Below are 9,175 nucleotides of genomic sequence, written 5' to 3' on the forward strand. Positions count from 1 at the left end.
CTTTACAAGGGAGACTCTAGTCCATATGAAGATTCATAGCGCAACTTGCAGATAAGTGTAATCCTTTTCAGCACTTACTAAATAAAAACATCAAATTCAAATGGGATGATAACTGTCAACAGGCTTTCCAGACACTCAAAGATCATCTTCTGAATCCGCCAGTTTTGATGCCACCAGTTCCAGATCAGCCTCTGTTACTATACATATCAGCTACTCCAACAACACTGAGGGCACTCTTAGCACAACAAATTGCTGAGGGCAAAGAAAAAGCAGTATACTATATCAGTCGCACATTAGTGTGATATGAGCTAAACTACACACCAATTGAGCGTGCATGTCTCGCTGTGGTCTTTGCTTCGCAGAAATTATGACATTACATGCTAACTCATAAGACTAAGTTGGTTGCAAGGATAGATCCATTGAAATACCTTCTCAATAAAGCAATGCTTACTGGGCAACTAGCCAAATGGGTAATGATCCTGAGTGAATTCGACATCGAGTATGTGGACAGAAAAGCAATAAAAGGACAAGCCATCGCAGATCAATTAGCAGATGCTCCCATGATAGATGATGTTCCTCTAAGTTCAGAATTTCCAGATGAATCCATTTTAACAATGTCACATGCGAAGCCATGGCAACTGTACTTCAACGACTCATACACATAGCATGGGGCAGGAGCTGGTATCCTCTTTATAACTCCTCAAGGGGATTCTATACCAAAATCATACTGCTTATCATTTCCTTGCACTAATAATATAGCGGAATATGAGGCATTAACAACTGGATTACGGATTGCAGTTCAATTGAAGATCTAGGAACTTCGTGTTTTTGGGGACTCTCAACTTGTAATCCATCAAGCAACTGATGATTACCAAACAAAAGATGAAAAATTAATGCCTTAGAAAAAAATGGTGGATGACTTGAAACAACATTTCACAAAGATAGACTTTGAGCAGATACCAAGAGAGCAGAATCGAGCCGCAGATGCCATGGCTACAATTGCTTCACTGATCGATCTACCTCCAATTGAGACCCGCTATGATTTCTTGGTGGATAACCTGTTGGTTCCTTCATATGAAATCATTCCTACTGATATGATATGTGTCGTCGATCTTGAGTCCCAGTTATATGGTTTCATCTTCACATACCTTCGTGACAATACCCTACCTCCTAATTTATCCAATAACCAACGTCGCACTTTCATTCGCCAATCTTCTCGATACATCATTTTAGCTGATATCCTATACCGGCGAGGTCTAGATGGCACTCTTCTTAGATGTTTAGAAAGTGACAAAGCTCAGATTGCGTTACGTGAAGTACATGAAGGGATATGTGGTCCACATTCTAGTGGTCCTACCTTAGCCAAGAAACTCATCAGGACTGGATATTACTGGCCCAATATGGAAAAAGACTCATATCAATTTGTCAAGAAATGTAAGCAATGTCAAATTCATGGAGACCTCATACATGCGCCAGTGCAAGAACTTCAACCAATTGTGTCTCCTTGGCCCTTTTGTCAGTGGGGACTCGATCTCATAGGCAAGATTCACCCCCCTTCTTCCAATGGTCATAAATTCAGTATCACTGCCACAGAGTATTTCACAAAATGGATTGAAGTCGTGCCTCTCACACAAGTCACTGGAAAATAGATTGCTACGTTCATCCTCAACTATATCATTTGTCGATACGGTATTCTTGTTTCCATTATCACTGATAACGGGCGTCCCTTCAAAAATCAGGATGTTCGTGAACTTTGTGACCACTTCCATATTTCCCATCGTTTCTCCACACCATATTACCCCCAAGGTAATGGTCAAGCTGAGGCGTCTAATAAGACAATCCTTAAAATCCTAAAAAAGACAGTCGACGATGCTGGTCGTAATTGGCATATCCAACTTAATCCTGCACTTTGGGCATACCGCACAAATGTCCGCACACCTACAGGAGCTACACCCTATTCACTTGTCTACGGCGGTGAAGCCATCTTGCCTATTGAGGTTGAGCTACCCTCTTTACGAGTCTCTTTGCAAAAAATTATCAGTGATGAAGACTATAGGGTCTCTCGCTTACAAGAACTTGAACTACTGGATGAACGAAGACAAACTGCTTTTAATCATCTCAAGGCTTATCAACAACGAATGAGTCGCAGCTACAATCACAAGGTCAAGCCTTGCACATTTGAGGTAGGTGATTTGGTTCTCAGAGAAAATCCTAAAAATCAGCAAGACAGAGAAAAGAAGGGCAAGTTCGAACCAAATTGGCTTGGTCCTTACATCATTACAGCAGCATATGGATCTGGGGTATATCAGCTCTCAAGTACAGAAGGTGAACCTTTGGAGGATCCTATCAACAGCATGCACCTTCACAAGTTTTACACATAGCTCCTCAAAGTATCCTAATTCAAAAATACAAAAAAATCAAAAAATTCAAAAATACAAAAAAAAATTATAAAATAAAAAATCGTTACTTGGTGAAAACCTGGCAAACAGGCGCCTTGTGACACAAAAAACATTGAAAAAATCAAAAAAGTAAAGAGAAATAATTTCGTCCAACAGTGAAAACCACTTCGGTGGCACCCTGGGCAAGTACCATGGTGAAAACTGGGTCACCAGCACCATGCGTAGAGACATTGCTCCTCCCTCCTTCAGGATTCACTTTCATCCTTTCACTTTGCACACACTCACAACCTATTCGTTCATAATAAACTTACCCATTCCCATCATGGCTTGTTATTGATCTACCCAAGATTGGTTCGCCATTCATAATAAACCTCCCTTTTCACATCCCTTTCCATCCATAATAAATCAGATCCTATCTTTGGCTAAGGCAAATCCTACGTCTAGTGATGGGTGTGGAACTAAGAACATCACATGTTTCAAGGAGTACAATTTCTTCCAGCTTCCTTCAGTCTATCCGCACACAATCCGCAATAAAGCAACATTTGCATCACAGATCCGCAATAAAGTATCAGTTTCATGGATTCAGACAGTTTCAGATGAGACACAGCAGCAACAATGGGCTTCAACAAATCAAATCTTTCAACATACTCAGACAACATATGGTTCAGTGCTATCTATCCTTTCTGTGAAAGTAAACATTGTGACCACAATCAAATAAGACTTGTAAAAGTGACAAGAGACACCAAACTTGAGGACTACAGTGGATGTTGGTGTCGAGTCTTGGTTTTCTTTTGATTTTATCTTTTGGTGACATGCATTTTAGCTTTTCCGGGATGTCTCTGACTAGAGATTCTATCTCCAGGATGTCTTTGACTAGAAAAGTGAGGATGGGGTATTGTCACCTATTTTCTTTGTTGTCTGTGGATTGACTCTTAGTAATGCTATGACTTGTCCAAGGATATGAGGACACTGTGAGTCTAGTATGAACTGGGGCATTCCTTGTTTGTGACTGTCTTATCTCCATTCAAATGGGTACAATGACTTTCTGGGTCGAACATATGCCTCGATTGTCATAACCTACTTGCCATAATAAAGCTCAATGATGATAACGCACAAGAATCTCTTTCACTTTCATATCTTCTGTCTTTCATCCCCCTTTCTTGATTGACCTTCATCATCCTTCTTGAGTCCGTGTAGCCTGCTATCACATGACTAAGTATAATGACACACCAAAAACATTTGCATTTCATGTAGTTGCACTTGCATTACCACATGTTAGCATTTCATACATACATATAGATATCGCATTTGCATTTTCATCATGAAAATAGTCATTTGCATTATCATATTCATCTGCATTACATACATTCACATTTACATCATGCATACACATATAAAACATAAAAGAGCAACAATATTGCATTTCATTATGTACATATTTGCATCCATATCATAAGCATCACATAAGAACATCTCATCACATAGGTACACATGCATATAGCTGCCGCAAAGATGAATCATCTCATATATATAATCATAAGTGTCATGATACAATGATGTCAAAATCATATGGCTACAATCACCCAAAGGTGTCTACATCATCATACAAAATGGTACAAAACTGATACAGAGGAACCCACTGATCACTCCTGCCAACACTGTTGGTAGTGCTAATCCTGTCCATGTCATGGTATCCCATGCCACATATCCCACCCTCATCTCCAGTCTCGGATCCTAGAACACTTGTCTAAGGGCATCCCTGTCTCCGTCTCGATCGTACGAAATCAACTCCCCATCGATCGGTATCCGCAGAATCCTGTATACATCCTCCAGGGTGACTATCATCTCACCCATCGGCAAATGAAATGTGCAAGTCTCGGAGTGCCACCTCTCCGCCAGTGCAGTCAGCAGTCCCATGTTCGCCCAAAACTCAGGCACATACAGAATATGTCTCAGACCCATAGCCTCAATAGCAGCTCTGTCCTCGAAGGTCAGCTCAGGTCGCAACCTCTGCGTCGATGGGAATCTCTCTTGTGACTCCAGCATAGGCAAATACTCCTGCAGTCAGGCAAATCAATCACGTCAGTCATAGTGGCATTCACTGTTCATCACAAAATGCTACTTTTTATCTAAGTGCATACGGTACTCTATCCTAGTGACACTCATTGTTCATCACAAAGTGTTGCTTCTATCCTAGTGACACTCACTGTTCATCACAAAGTATTGCTTCTATCCTAGTGGTACTCCCTGTTCATCACAAAGTACTACGTGTTTGGCACTCCCTGTTCATCACAAAGTGTTGCTCACATTTGCACTCACTGTTCATCACAAAGTGCTGCTCATATTTTAGTACTCCCTATTCATCACAAAGTACTATATCTTGGTACTCACTGTTCATCACAAAGTGCCTAGATCTATCCTATCCTAGGGCCTCTGCTTGAGTGAATCATTTTGAGTAGTTTCCTGATTGGCAACGTATGTTCTATCACAGAATTGTCAATCCTACCCCTATTTGCAATCCTAGTCTTCCCTAGAAGACCTGCTTGAGTGTATCCTCTCAGCAGCTTATCCAATCGACAGCGTATGTTCATCACAGAACTGCCGATTTGACCTAGAAGACATAAATTCACATTTTTTGACACAAATGCGCTTTCCTGACATAAATGTGCTTAGAGACTGCATAAATGTGTTTGTTTTATACAGACGCGCCTAAAGCACACAGACGTGCCTATGCTCTGCATAAACGGGCCTGGATGACACAAACATTCCTGCCTAGCACAGACGCGCCTGCACAGTGCAGACGCGGCCGCATTCTGCACAGACGCCTTTTCCCGCACAGATGTGCCTGGCACAAACACAGACACGCCTAACAAGCACAGACGTGCTTGGCACCAACACAGACGCGCCTAGACGTTTTTGACATTTTTTGGACCCTAACCTAAAGCGCATTTATTACCCTATCTAGCATGCATTAATGACAACAATAAATGCAACAAAGTATGAGGAGGTTTTGTGGTACTTACCGACTCTTCTGCCTCTGCTGGCCTCTGATATCGCCGAACGCGATCAAATCTATGAATCAAAGCCATCGTTGTTGACTGTTGCTGCTCTATTTCGCTCTGCACTCTGGTCTCGTGGAGGTGTAGATGACAATGAGGATATATTTCTCTCATTGTCTATCTTATAGACTGCCCTAGCCCTCTTTTCCCGAGTCAGTTTTCTTTATCCCGTGACTTTGTCACTTTATCCGGTTAGTCCATTCTATCCCGTCTTTCTTATCAAGAGATTGTCTGCGATCTTTTCAGACATTTTTTCATCCAATCTCTCGAGGGGGCATATCATCCCCATCTTGGGGCAACTCTGTATCAATTCATCTTATCTTCTTTGAAACAACGCGACAAGCCGCATTGTCTCAAAGAGGGGCAAAATGTAGACACCTAAAATTGTCATGTCTAATTAAATAAATATTTTATTTATTTATTTAATTATCTAAGCTTAATTCTTCTATTAATTAAATAAATCTTTATTTATTTAATTAATTCATTTATCCTCTTCTAGCCTTATTTCTCATTTAAATAAATTCATTTATTTATTTAAATTATCATTTTCCTAAATTAAATAAATATTTTATTTATTTAATTGATCTCACTTCTTCTATTAATTAAAGAAATCTTTATTTATTTAATTAATTCATTAACCTTTTCTACCCATGACACATGTCATTCATCTCTTAATTCATACACTACCTACCCCTTTCATTATTTTATTATTTCTTTTACCTACCCTCTAATCATAGCCAACCTCCTTTTACACCTCTCAATCTTATCCCTCAATTTCATATAGTGTCTTCTATATAAGGAGATGCTTCCTTCATTATCAAACCCTAATCAATCATCCTAACTACCCAACTACTTGATCAATTTGACTACTTGGCATATGCGATCCTACTTGCAACCACATTTCGTTCTTTGTTGAGCTCTTGTGCACATAAAATCTGAGAGCAAATATATCAAGCAAGATCAATGGAGATAGGAAGAATGGAGATCCAAACCCTATTAGACATGTGATGGTATAATTTTTGTGATTTCATTTGATTTGCATTGTCTTAGGTAATCTTCATATGTTATGGTGGATCTTTGTTGTTGTTAGGCTAGGGTTTTGTGGTTGAATTCATTTAGCCTTTCAATATCGTTATTATTGTTATCCATTTTCACCATATACAATAGCAATATCATATTTTGACTTGTTGTGGAAAATACCTCCTACTTATCAATTGATGAGCTAAAGGGGCTCTGTAATGAATGTTTTATAAGGCACAACACTAGCTAAATGTTTTTCAAATGGGGTTGCAAGCTAAGTGGGTTTAACGTTGGAGGGAACTCTGTGGTTAAGCGTGCTTGAGCAGGAGTAGTAATGGGATGGGTGACCTCTCGGGAAGTCCCAGTGCTTCACCCATGTGAGCATCACCTAAATGCAATGAGTGCTAAGTGGACCATTCATTCTCATGAGAGATGGGTTCTTGTGAACCACTACTTGTGAAATATGGGTCAATGAGTTTGACTCAAAAACTACACAGTTGAACCCTAATAGCAATATCATAGTTTGACTTGTTATGGAAAATACCTCCTACTTATCAATTGATGAGCTAAAGGGGCTCTATAATGAATGGGTCATAAGGCACAACAGTTGTTGAAGGTTTTACAAATGGGGTTGCAAGCTAAGTGGGTTTAACCTTGGAGGGAACTATGTGGTTAAGTGCACTTGAGCTAGAGTAGTACTGGGATGGGTGACCTCTCGGGAAGTCCCAGTGCTTCACTCCTGTGAGCATCACTTAGATGCAATGAGTGCTAAGTGGACCATTAATTCTCATAAGAGATGGGTTCTTGTGAACCACTACTCGTGAAAATGGGTCAATGAGTTTGACTCAAAAACTACACAGTTGAACCTTGATAGCAATATCATAGTTTGACTTGTTGTGGAAAATACCTCCTACTTATCAATTGATGAGATAAAGGAGCTCTATAATGAATGGTTCATAAGGCACAACACTTTCTTAAGGTTTAACTTGGAGGGAACTTCATGGTTAAGCGCACTTGAGCTGGAGTAGTACTGGGATGGGTGACCTCGCAGGAAGTCCCAATGCTTCACCCCTGCGAGCATCACCTAGATGCAATAAATGATAAGTGGACCATTCATTCTCATGAGAGATGGGTTCTTGTAAACCACTACTCGTGAAATGTGGGTCAATGAGTTTGACTCAAAAACTACACAGTTGAACCCTGATAGCAATATCATAGTTTGACTTGTTGTGGTAAATACCTCCTACTTATCAATTGATGAGCTAAAGGGGCTCTATAATGAATGATTCATAAGGCACAACACTTGTTGAAGGTTTTTCAAATGGGGTTGCAAGCTAAGTGGGTTTAACCTTGGAGGGAACTTCGTGGTTACGCGGGCTTGAGCTAGAGTAGTACTGGCATGGGTGACCTCCCAGGAAGTCTCATTGCTTCACCCCCATGAGCATCACCTAGATACAATGAGTGCTAAGTGGACCATTCATGCTCATGAGATATGGATTCTTGTGAACCACTACTCATGAAATATGGGTCAATGAGTTTGACTCAAAAACTACACTGTTGAACCCTGATAGCAATATCATAGTTTGACTTGTTGTGGAAAATACCTCCTACTTATTAATTGATGAGCTAAAGGGGCTCTATAATAAATGGTTCATAAGGTACAACACTTGTTGAATGTTTTGCAAATGGGGTTGCAAGATAAGTGGGTTTAACCTTGGAGGGAACTCTATGGTTAAGCATGCTTGTGCTAGAGTAGTACTAGGATGGGTGACCTCTCGGGAAGTCCTAGTGCTTCACCCCTGTGAGCATCACCTAGATGCAATGAGTGCTAAGTGGACCATTAATTATAATGAGAGATGGGTTCTTGTTAACCACTACTTGTGAAATATGGGTCAATGAGTTTGACTCAAAAACTACACAGTTGAACCTTGATAGCAATATCATAGGTTGACTTGTTGTGGAAAATACCTCCTACTTATCAATTGATGAGCTAAAGGGGCTCTATAATAAATGGTTCATAAGGCACAACACTTGTTGAAGGTTTTGCAAATGGGGTTTCAAGATAAGTGGGTTTAACCTTGGAGGAAACTTTGTGGTTAAGCGCGCTTGAGCTGGAGAAGTACTGGGATGGGTGACCTCCCGGGAAGTCCCAGTGCTTCACCCTCGTGAGCATCACCTAGATGCAATGAGTGCTAAGTGGACCATTCATTCTCATGAGAGATGGGTTCTTGTGAACGACTACTCGTGAAATCTAGGTCAATGAGTTTGACTCAAAAACTACATTGTTGAACCCTGATAGCAATATCATAGTTTGTCTTGTTGTGGAAAATACCTTCTACTTATCTAGTTTTTAAGCTGGCAAGGCGATCCCAATGGACAAATGGACAAGGATGGTGGCACATGACCTTTGATGACGTGATGGAAGGCACCATTTGTCTCGTTGAGTTGCATAGGCCATGATTTTTTATATTACAGATCTAAGACACACTCTTCTAACAAACCAAAATTCCTTTGGGATGAAGCTATAAATACAACTATGTATATTTTAACTAGAGTTTCTGCAATTGTTTTGCATCTTTCAACTCCCTTAAAAATTGTCAAATCATAAACCTTATATCTCTCATCTTGGAATATTTGTGAGTCTAACATATGTTCATATCCCTAAACAAAAGAGACAAAAACTTGACTCCACATCTA

Source organism: Cryptomeria japonica, chromosome 3 (assembly GCF_030272615.1).
Source record: "Cryptomeria japonica chromosome 3, Sugi_1.0, whole genome shotgun sequence".
In the NCBI taxonomy this organism is placed as follows: domain Eukaryota; kingdom Viridiplantae; phylum Streptophyta; class Pinopsida; order Cupressales; family Cupressaceae; genus Cryptomeria; species Cryptomeria japonica.